Source organism: Vicugna pacos, chromosome 9, assembly GCF_048564905.1.
Source record: "Vicugna pacos chromosome 9, VicPac4, whole genome shotgun sequence".
In the NCBI taxonomy this organism is placed as follows: domain Eukaryota; kingdom Metazoa; phylum Chordata; class Mammalia; order Artiodactyla; family Camelidae; genus Vicugna; species Vicugna pacos.
In genome coordinates, this window is record NC_132995.1 from 32,914,813 (window position 1) to 32,926,707 (window position 11,895).

Genomic DNA, 11,895 nt, shown 5'->3' on the forward strand with positions numbered 1-11,895 from the left:
CTTTGTCCTTTGACTAGTTGGTTAACATTTGGGTTTTTTCCAGTTTGGACAGCTATGAATAAAACTGCTATGAACATTTACATGCAGTTTTCTTGTGTGTGAACATATGTTTTCATTTCTCTTGGGTAAGTACCTGGGAATAGAATTGCTGAATCATATGGTATGTGTATCATTAGCTTTATGAGACTTTGCAAAACTGTTTTCCAAAGTGGCTGTACAATTTTTCCAAAGAGGCTGTGCACCACTGGTTTTACAAATCAGTAAACCTAGGCTGGAAAAAGGACAACGACTACCTAAGGGTCATCCCCACTCAATTAGAGGCATTGGCAGAACTGGAATCTACATCTGCTCATGCCCAGTAGTGATCCTGAGAAAGGCGGTCCTGCCTGAATATCTCCTTACCATTTCCAGTCTCCCTGTCTGCTTCTGTCCCTTCTTACTTTCTCTTCCCTGGTCCGGCCCCAGCAGGATTTTGAGGACAGAGCAGCTTTCAGATCCTCATCCTCCCAATTCCAGCCCAGAATGTACCGACCAGAGGTGGGAGAAGCTTGGGGAATGGGAATTATTGACAAGAACCCCCTTTAGGATTTGAGGGCAGTGCATCTCCTTGGAAAAGACCTTTGTGTGGGACGTGAGATGATTTTTAATGGTCCGGGGCAGTCATCAAAAACTTCAAATACTTCCTTAGGAGTACTTTGTTTTTAACCTCACTTTCAATCTGTTTATGCCAAGGAGAAAGCCTTCTTTGGGGCCAAGTTATCTTTAACATCTAATTCTGTTAACCTTGTCTCAATGAGCAAAGATTCTGGCTAGAAGTTAAGGACAGTGGTTTATTCCCATTGTATTCATTTTGACAATGATGTTCTATTTATGGGTTGATGCAGTCATAGTGTAAGTTTCTTTTTAAACCACATTTAATACAGTTAAAATGAGTCCTTTTAAAGAAAATATTTAATTTTCAAAAAGTGCATAAAGCTCCTCACATATCAATCAAATGATTTTTGACAAACGTGTCAAGACCATTCATTGGGAAAAAGACAGCCTCTACCAAATGGTGTTGGAAAAACTGAATAGCCACACACAGAAAATGAAGTCAGACCCTTACTTTACACTATTATGAAAGTTAACTGAAAATGGATCAAAGACCTAAATGTAAGACCTAAAACTATAAAACTCACAGAGGAAAAAGTCTCATGACATTGGACTTGGCAATGATTTCTAGGATTTGACACCAAGAGCACAGGCAACAAAAGTGAAGATGGATGAATTGGATGACATAAAAATGATAACTACTGTGTAGCAGAGGACGCAGCTAAATAGAGTAAAAAGGTGGAACCAGAGAAAGTATTTGCCAATCATATATCTGAAAAGAGGCTAACTTCCAGGATACATGAAGAACCCCGACAACTCAATTATAATAATAACAACAACAATAAACAAACTGACTTAAAAAATGGGCAAAGGTGGGGAGGGTATAGCTCAAGTGGTAGAGCGCGTGCTCAGCATGCACAAGGTCCCCGGTACCTCCATTTAAAAATAAATGAATGAATAAACCTAATTACCCACCCCCCAAAAAATGGGCACAGGACTTGAATAGACACTTCTCCAAAGAAGTTAGACAAATGGCCAACAAACATACGAAAAGATGCTCAACATCAGTAATCATTAAGGAAATGCAAATCAAAACCTCAATGAGATACCACCCTATGTTTAGTAGGATGACTGCTATCAAAAAAATAAAATAAAATAAAATAAAACAAAATCCAGCAAACAGCAAGGATTTGTGCAGATGTGGAGAAATCAGAACCATTGTGCACTGACAGTAGGAATCCAAAATGAAGCAGATGTTGTGGAAAACAGTGTAGAGGTTTTTCAAAAAATTAAAAACAGAATTGCTTTATGATCCAGCAATTCCACTTCTGGGTATATATCCAAAAGAATTGAAAACAGGGTCTTTAAGAGATCTTTGTACACCCATGCTCATAGCAGCATTATTCAGCATTATTCACAATAGTCGAAAAATGGAAGCAACCCAAGAGTCCACTGATGGATGGATATATAAACAAAATATGGTCTTTACGTACAATAGAATATTATTCAGCCGGAAAAGAGAATGAGATTCTGACACATGCTATAGCATGACCTTTGAAATAAGCCAGTCACAAAGAGACAAGTGTTGTTTGATTCCACTCCTATGGGGTATCAAGAGCAGTCAAACCCATAGAAACAGAAAGAGGAATGTTGATTGCCAGGGGCTGCGGGAAGGGAGGAATGGGGAGTTTATGTTTAATGGGGACAGAGTTTCAGTTGGAGAAGATGAAAAAATCCTGGAGCTGGAATGTGGTGATGGTTGCATAACAACAAATACCAAAGAACCATAGACTTATAAATGGTTAATTTTATTATATGCATTTTTATCACAATTAAAAAAATTTTTAAGCACACAGTGATATGTAGATAGGGGGAAATAGAGTCATATATGCTTGAAGTTTGGGAAACAGTGATCTTGTCCAGTGCCCTCCTGTCACCACTGGAATGTCTCAGAGAGAGATGGGAGTTAGTTCAAGCTGCACGTGAGCCAATATGACCAGGGGCCAGGTGGCTCCTCTTGCCACTATACATGACTCTGGGGGGTGCATCCAAGGAGCAGGATGGAACTGGGCTGTGCATGAAGATCACAGAACCAACAGCTTTGGGGTGCTCAACTAACTCTAGGCAAATTCTGCCAGGCCTGAACCTCATAAGGTAGGAGAAGATATGAGGTCTTCAGGGTCGAGATGCCATTGGAACAGAGCCTTGAAAAGAGCCCTTTGAGTAGGGGGTGTTCTAGGGGGATGATACAAGAGTAAAGGGTGAGCGTCAGGATACAGAGGAGCGTGGGTTGATGGCTGCTATGGGCAAGTCTCTGTGTTGAGAGGTGCAGCCGAGGTATGGACGGAGCGGGCAGGGTGGTGGCATGAATCTGCTAGCCTCTGGGTTGGTTACTGATTTGCCCATAATGAGGCAAAGGTCAGACACAGCATTTGGTCATTTTCCCTGCCTGGCCCCTTCTGCCTGTTGGGACTGGGACAGAGGTTGTTTGGGATGGGACATCCAGAGCTCCAGAGAGAGGACATTAAGATTAACTATTTACTCAGGGATTCACAGCGTATGTTCCTGAGAGAGGTGGTCAGGCCAGGGCTCGGGTGGACTGACTCCATTCTGTCCAGGTGCCAGCTGCATGAGGTTATCTGGGGTGGCATTTCCTGGATTTCTTGTCCCCTGGCCCTCCCAATCCTATTGTCTCATTCATTCATTATTCAGTCTGTACTCACTTAGCTTCTTCTCCACATTTTTGTATCCTGGACTCTGGGAATTCAGTGGCAAATAAGATTTTCACAAACTCTGCCCTTTTGAAGAGCTCAGTTTGGGGGACAGGGAAGGGACACACATCTAGATAGGCACTTCGATTCCAGTGCTTTGAGGGGTCAGCCTAGGAGCTTGTGGGAATGCAGAGGAAGCCAAAACCCTCGTCAAGGGAAGGAAGAATCAGGGAAGGCTTCCTGGAGGAGGTGACATTGAAGAAGCAACCAAGAGAAGGAACTCTACCAATCTCCTCAGCCTGTCTTCCAGTGGTGCAAGATCCAGCTCTAGCCATGGGGGCATCAACACAGTCCCTTTCCCCGCTGTGTCCCACAGCTCTGCTTCTGGGAGCTGCCTCCTGCTCCATCCTCCCTTGGCCCTTCCTAACCATGCCCACAGTTCTAGGACCCTTCCTGAGACCTCATCTCCAGGATATTAAGCTTCACCATCTCCATCACCCCTAGGATTTTCCTTTTTCTCCCTCTTCTGCACAGCAGGAAATTGGCACCTGCTAATTATATAGTGTCCTATGGATGCTGTAGTTGAGTTCCTATTGGTAGATAAGCCATCCTTTTATTCTCCCCCTGGTTGTTGAGTAGGTTTTGATAAAGGATATGTTTTTAAAGTAAAATTAAAAAAAAAATTGTACCATGGAAGCAGTATGGCAGCTCCTCAAAAAAATAAAAATAGAATTACCATGTGATCCACCAATTCCATTTTTGGGTATATTATATGCAAGAGATTTGAAAGCAAGATCTTGAAGAGATATTTGTACACCCATGTTCATAGCAGCATTATTCACAACAGCTGAAACATGGAAGCAACTCAAGTGTTTATCGACAGATGACTGGGTAAGCAAAATGTAGTATATGTGTTAAATGGAACATTCTTCAGCCTTAAAAAGGAAGGAAATTCTGACACATACTATAACATGGATGAATCTTGACGACATTACCCTAAATGAAACAGGCCAGTCACAACAGGACAAATATTATATGATTCCACATCTATGAGGTGCCTAGAGTAGTCATATTAATAAAGGCAGAAAGTAGAATGGTGGTTGCCAGGGGCTGGGGGAGGAGGGAATAGAGAATTTTCAGTTAATGAGTATAGAGTCTCTGCAAGATGAAAAGAGTACTGGAGATCCATGGTGGTGATGTTTGTACAACAATATAAATGAACTGTATAGTACTTAAAGATGCTGAAGACGCTACACTTTGTGTTATGCACATTTTAATAACAAAATATTTATTTAAAAAATGTAAAAAGCCTGGCTCAAAGGAGAATATGTAATACATATGTATACATGTATATATCTCTCACAATCAGGAATGCTGAAGTGAATTTGCTAATAGATGCAAAACTGGCCTCGACCAAGGGTGGAAACAATTTCATCTTACCAGACAAGATTTGTTGGCATACTTATGAACTGAATTTTAAACAATTTAAAGTAATATATCTTATTTAACCCACTATATTAAAAATATTATCATTTAAACATGTAATCGATACAAACATTATTTTTTAACTTTTTTTATTGAGTTATAGTCATTTTACAATGTTGTGTCAAATTCCAGTGTAGAGCACAATTTTTCAGTTATACATGAACATACATACATACATTGGCACATTCTCTTTCTCTGTGAGCTACCACAAGAGCCTGTATATATTTCCCTGTGCTACACAGTACAACCTTGTTTATCTATTCTACACTTTGAAATCCCAGTCTGTCCCTTTCCACCCCCCGTCCCCCCAGTAACCACAAGTTGTATTCTATGTCCATGAGTCTGTTTCTGTTTTGTGTTTATGTTTTTTTTGTTTTGTTTTGTTTTTTTAGATTCCGCACATGAGCCATCTCATATGGTATTTTTCTTTCTCTTTCTGGCTTACTTCACTTAGAATGACATTCTCCAGGAACATCTATGTTGCTGTAAATGACATTATGTTGTCAGTTTTGTGGCTGAATAGTATTCCATTGTATAAATATAGCACATCTTCTTTATCCAGTCATCTGTTGATGGACATTTAGGCTGTTTCCATGTCTTGGCTATTATATTGTCTTCTAGGAGGTTTATTGTATCTTGTCTTATGTTTAAGTCTTTGATCCATTTTGAGTTTATTTTTGTGTATGGTATAAGGGAGTGTTCTAGCTTCACTGATTTACATGCTGCTGTCCAGTTTTCCCAACACCATTTGCTGAGCTACAAACATTATTATTGAGGTATTTTGCATTCTTTTTCTCGTACTAAGGTCACAGCACATTTCAATTCTGACCAGTCACATCTCAACAGCTTGATAGCTACATGTGATTACGGGCTACTGTGTTAAATGGCATAGCTGTAGACAACACCTAATATTCCACTAAAAGAACATCCCGGAATCTTTTTGCCTTTTTCAAAGTCTTTTCCAATTTTTTCTGACAGTTTTTTAACTAAAAAAGTACTACCCAAGTAATTTATGTTCATTATGTCAATATCAAATGCAGGTAACCAATGAGAAAAAAATCATGATAAATGTCACCACCCAGAGATAATCACAGATCCTGATGTTTCTATGGCCTCTGAGACTTTAATAGATATATTTTGTTATATATTTTTTAATAAATAATTTTACATACAATATAAATGTATAAACAATGTGGTTATATACTCTAAAGTTCATGTATTTCATTAATACATAAGCCATGAAGCTATATCACTATTACTTACTTTATGTTTTCTGGGGGGAAGGTAACTAGGTTTATTTATTTATTTAAATTAATTTTTTTTTTTATTTTTTGAGGGGGAGATAATTAGGCTTATGTATTTATTGATTTATTTTTAATGGGGGGACTGACTGGGGATTGAACCCAGGACCTTAATGCGTGCTAAGTACTCACTCTCCCACTGAGTTACACTCTCCCTCCCTCCCTAAACTGTACTATTTTTAAGAGTTTTAAAATATTTAGAACTGTTTCAGATTTACAGAATTACTGAAAAGTACAGGGGATTCACTTATACCCCATACCCATTTCCTCTATTATTAACATCTTATATTAGTATGGTATATTTATCAGAAATAACGAGCCAATATTGATATATTATTATTAAAGTCCATACTTTATTCAGATTTCTTCAGTTTTTCTCTAATGTCCGTTTTCTGTTCCAGGATCCTATCCAGGGTACCACATTATGTTTACTAGTTTACTCTTAGGCTTAGCTGTGACAATTTCTCAGACCTTCCTTGTTTTTGATGACCTTGCTAGTTTTGAGGAGCACTGGTCAGGTATTTTGCAGAATGCTCTTAAATTAGGATTTGTCTGATGTTTCTCTCATGATTAGAATGGGAGTAATGTGTTTTTCGGGGGAAGGCTACAGTGGTCTAGTGCAATTCAAGGGAACACCGAGTCAATCTGACAGCACTATCAATCTGACTTATCACTGTTGACGTTGACCCTGATCACCTGGTGAAGTTGTATTTATTTTGAACTAGGTAATACATGCACGTGATACAAAAATGTAAACACGCAAGTTAAAAATTCTCCCTCTCACCCTGCCTCTTCCTCCCTCAAACACACACAGGCTTCCTCACCAAAGATAATTACCTCTCATCCCTGGGGCCTGTGACTGTATTACTTTAAATAGTTAAAGGGGATTTTTGCAGATAGGGCTCTATTAAGGATTTTGAGATAGCGGACATTACTTTGGATTATCAGGATGGGTTCAATGTAATCACAAGGATTTTCATAATGAAATCGAACCCCCTAAGGCCGAGTTTATGTTTTGTTTTGTTTTTAAATTGAAGTATAGTCAGTTACTGCCGAGTTTATGGTTGACCTGTCTATCCAATACCTGTTCCCCTTAAGATTGAAGAGTATCAAAGAAAAGGGGGGATTGAAACCATGCAGGACCCTGTAGGGCCCTCCCATTTACAAAAGCCTTTCTGTGTCCTCCCATTTGTTGTTGTAGAAAAAAGGTTTCAGCCTCCAAGACCTTCTCGGAGTTCCAAAGGGTAGATTCAAACAGTTAGCAATTAGAGGAGTGAGGGGGATGCAAGAAAGAAACAACAGTGCAGTGTAGGGCGTGGGTCTGGTTCCTCCTGGGGGCATGTGTGTAACAACCTGATACACACCTCTGAGTTCTTCCACAGGAACTAAGGCCCCACCCAGGTGGAGGATGGTAACTTCAGGATGAGCATGATCACATGAACCCCAGATTAGTTGGAACCAGGAGGCTGATAACTGAGATGCCTAGAATACCACACTGTTACCTCACCACCAACCAATCAGAGGAGGGTTACACACTCTGCAGCCCTCCCCCCAGTTTTTGCCTATAAAACCTTCTTCCCTGAAACCCACCCTGGAGTCTGGATCTTTTGAGCACCAGCCACTCATTGTCTTTGCATGGTCCTTGCAATAAATTGTTCTCTGCTCCAGTCTGATGATACAGTTTGTATGGCCTCACTGTATGTGGAGCACAGAACTTGTGTTAGGTGAAAATAAAAGGTTAGACAGGAGAGTCAGAGTCATAGAAGGCATGGTGAAGACAGAAGCAGAAGGTGGAGTGATGTGTGTGGTCTCCAGAAGCTGGAAAAGGAAAGGAAATGGCTATCCCCTAGCCTCCAAAAGAAACGCAGTTCTGACCTCCAGATCTATAAGATAATAAATGGTGTGGTTAATTAGCAGTAATTTGTTACAGCAGCAGTAAGAAACTAATATAGGGCTTCTCAAATCCCCTTCACCATTTTTTCCGTCGGTGACTGTCCAGCCTTGTCTTAGATGCCTCCAGTGACAGGGATATCACTATCTACACAGGCACCCTGTTTTCTCTCCAGGAAGCTCTTTCTTCTGTGGAAAACTTCCTCTGTGATAACTACCCACCCATTGCACACCCACCTCAAGTCCCAGATCTTGGAGCAAGGATAGACGAACACAATCCCAGTCCCTTATACACATCAGGCTTTTGCAGACAGATAAATTGTCTCTTCTCCAAGTTTAACATCTTCCTACTTTCCCCTTGTTCAGTTTACTAAAAAGATATAAAAGCCAAATTTCTCTTGATGAGGCTTCAGCTAAACACTTGAGGAATGGGATCCCATTGCCCATGGCTTCCCATCCCAAGTAGTCCATGGCAAAGTCCATCACCGAGCATGCTTCCTTCTAAAAAGAACCATCTAGACCCCCTCCCCCCTTCCCCCAGGGGCCCAATAATAGTCTAGACCCTTTCGGCAGTATTAGGCGTTAAAAATAGTTTCAGAACTTCAGGTTCCAAGCGTTGGCAAGTGGTTAGAATTTAACAATATAGTGTTGTTTCCATTGTGTTTATTTTTATGGTTATTTTCTATTGCTGGCAAGGGAAACTAATTTTCCGTTACTGTTCAGGCTACAGAATTTCCATTTAAAACGTTTAAGTCGTAAAAGACTGAACTAGTTTAAGGATAACGGTAAATCTTGACAACACGAGTGGGTTTTGGTTGTGGATGACGAGGGGCAGTGTGGCTGCACATAAACTGCAAGGGACTTCAAATTTGATTGTATGGTTGCTGAGCCTTGTCGCACCGTATAACAAACTACATTAGACCCTAGAGAAATGAGTATAGGCAGTCAGGATGGCCGAGCGGTCTAAGGCGCTGCGTTCAGGTCGCAGTCTCCCCTGGAGGCGTGGGTTCGAATCCCACTTCTGACAGCTTCTGGTTTTTTGTTTTTTCGTCTTTCCCCCTTTCCCCTTCAAAGCGCTGAAAAGATTGTTTAGTTTACATTAAGACAGTCTTCGCGGTACAGAGGAGAACTTTCTTTTCACACTCCAAAGTCAAATAAATATTTTTAGGAGGAAAACACCTTTTAAGAAGAAAATACCTTTTGTAAAAAGATGAAAAAAACATTCAGAGATACACAGTATCACCTATTTGATATGCTGCTGTTCGTGAAAAGGGGAAGAAAAAAAAAAAAACGAGGGCTTTGTCAGAAGTGGGATTCGAACCCACGCCTCCAGGGGAGACTGCGACCTGAACGCAGCGCCTTAGACCGCTCGGCCATCCTGACTGCTGTTGCGTGATTCTAAAGTAAACCTCTTTGAAAGCTCTCTACTGCGCGCATGCGTGGCTAACAGCCAGAACTCTGGCTTGTTCTCCGTGCGGCGTTGGGAGGAGCTAGATATAGGCGTCGGCTGGAAGGGGCAGAACGAGATGGGACAGGCAGGGCTACTGCAGAGGGCGCGCGCGGTGTATTGGAGACTCCTCAAAGGCGGAGAGACCGAGGACTGTTACATTGATGTGCGTGCATTCGAGCCGCAGACATGCAGTCATTCTGTTTGGATTAATTTACTATCGACATCAGCTTTGATTCTTGCATATCTGCAAGTGCCCTAGCATTTCTGCCTACACGCCCAAGTGCGTTTTCCGCACCTAACAGTCAAGTCCGCACACCCACACTGGCTTATAGATCTCTGCCGGCCCTCGAACCAAGTGAAGCCCGGGTATCTTAACTTCTCTTGGCTCACGTACCGCGTCTCCTTCCGAACATTCATCAAGACCGCAATTTCACATTTGTATGTGTGTTTAACGCATTTACCCATGTACACGTTACACGGAGTCCTGCAGCAACACAGCCAGATCCACCCTCGTCTCCTTCCCTCATTCAGTCATTTCGTGACTTAAGTCTCCTCCCCCGCCCCTCCCTCCTCTGGCCCCCGCAGAGTCTGATGCCGCAGCACCTTCTGCCCATCTCCTTCCCTAACCCCAGACTTACCCACCCACCCGCTCTGTCCAGGGACCAGAAGACCTCAAGTCACGAGGGATATCTTCCTCCAAGGGACTTCCGGGAGGCAAAGGTACCCCTAACCTCTCGCGATCTCAGGTGCCTCCATCCCCAGGCTTCCTGGAGGTCCCGATATTAGTTTCATACAAATACATCCTATGCTCGGGGCCCGTTCACTCCTTAGGCCTAGAAACAGACGCCATTGAAGGTGAAACTCCTAAAGAAAGGCAGACAGGATGAGGAGACAGCAGATGAAAGCCCTGGAACAGGCAGAGATCCTGGTTATTCGACAAGTGATGAACCCTCCCCCGTTTCCTTGCCCAAATGCCCCCTCCTCACTGGCTGTCAGAATCGATATCTTTTAGGTTCATCAATGACCTCTTTCGTGTCCTCTCCTAAAATACAAATTGCCCTGGACACAGGAAAGGGCACCCTCAGGCATTTACTGAACACCTGCTGTGTTGTTATATGTCAGACACCCTTCTAGATGCCGTGTACAAAACAGAATTTCTGTCCTCAAGATACATTCAAGCCTGCGGCAAAAGGAGAAAGATAAGAAATAGGTGAAAGACAAAATGGAAAAAAAAAAAGTTCAGTTGTTTCTAAGTGCAAGAAAGAGGATGTCAGGAAACTTGTAAGACACTTTGAAATAGGCCAAAAATGATAACTAGGTGTCTTGTCTGGGGTACCAATTCTGGCTATCTGATTCTCCAGGGCCTGCACCTTTCATTACTTCTACATAAAAATGATTCCTGTCCATGAAAATGCAAGTGGATTTTGTTGGAGTGGAATGCAATTAATTATTGTCCTGTGGATAATGACCATTTTTACATCTATATGATAAATCCATTTTATCATTTCTTATCGCCAATATATGTGTGTATCTGAATTCTCCTTTGAGTCATCTGTAACATCTTACTGGTTTCTCCATAAATTACTGAGTTAAATGAAATCTTCAACTTGTGTTCATTTTATACTTATGTGAGAATCATGATTTTACCTTAAAAAAAGTCTCCAGTAGTCAAGAGTAACTAGAAGCTCTCATTGGGAGGGTGATCAGGGGGCATTTCCTCTCAGGGGAGGTGACACTGAATTCAAAAGGGAGAGACAAGCACAGTCAAAGCCGGGAGTGGCAGTGTTCTAGGTGGGATGCATAGCCAGTGCAAAGGTCCTGAGGGGGGGGGGTGTGGTCTGTTGGAGGGGCAGCAAGGCCAGTGGGGCAAGGGTAAGGGTGGGAGGAGGCTGAACCCCACATGCCTGGGATGCCAGGGATAGGATTTGGATTTTCTTCTGTGTGTGTTGGAGTCACTGGAGTGTTTTAAGCAGGGGAGTGACATGATTCAGTTCGCCTTTCAAACTGATCCCTTTGGTTGCTGTATGGAGAATGGATGTGAGAGGCCAAGAGAAAAATCAGAGTCCAGGGAGAAGCCCATGGAAAGGAGGGTGAGAGATGATGATGACCGGATCAGGGAAGTGGAGATTGCAAAAGGTGGTCGAGTTCAAGATTCAAGATGTGTCTTGGAGGTAAAATGGACAAGCCTGCTGGCTGGCTAGTGTGTGTGTGTGTGGGGGGGTGCGAATGTAGAGAGAGGGGATGCAGAGCTGCAACGGAAAGTCACCAAGACCACAGAGGTTACCAGATGTTTACAATTTCCCTTTGAGGCCAGTGCTTTGACAGGAGCTGCTAGCTCCCTAGTCCTGCCCCATTTTGCAGACCAGGGAGCTCAGGCTCACACAGGCTGAGTGATTTGCCAAGGTCCTCTTTGAAGGAGAAGCCCTGGGCTCTCCACCTCTGGAACCCTCCCTTCATGCCTTATACC

The 11,895-nt window shown here is 42.3% G+C and overlaps 2 non-coding genes across 2 annotated transcripts; one reads left to right on the plus strand and one right to left on the minus strand.

Moving 5' to 3' along the window:
• The first annotated feature begins 8,922 nt into the window (after positions 1-8,922).
• TRNAL-CAG (transfer RNA leucine (anticodon CAG)) lies at positions 8,923-9,005 on the plus strand. Its single transcript has one exon. It is a non-coding gene; the product is annotated as a tRNA-Leu (tRNA).
• A 273-nt stretch (positions 9,006-9,278) lies between these two features.
• On the minus strand, positions 9,279-9,361 carry TRNAL-CAG (transfer RNA leucine (anticodon CAG)). Its single transcript has one exon. It is a non-coding gene; the product is annotated as a tRNA-Leu (tRNA).
• Positions 9,362-11,895: the final 2,534 nt, after the last annotated feature.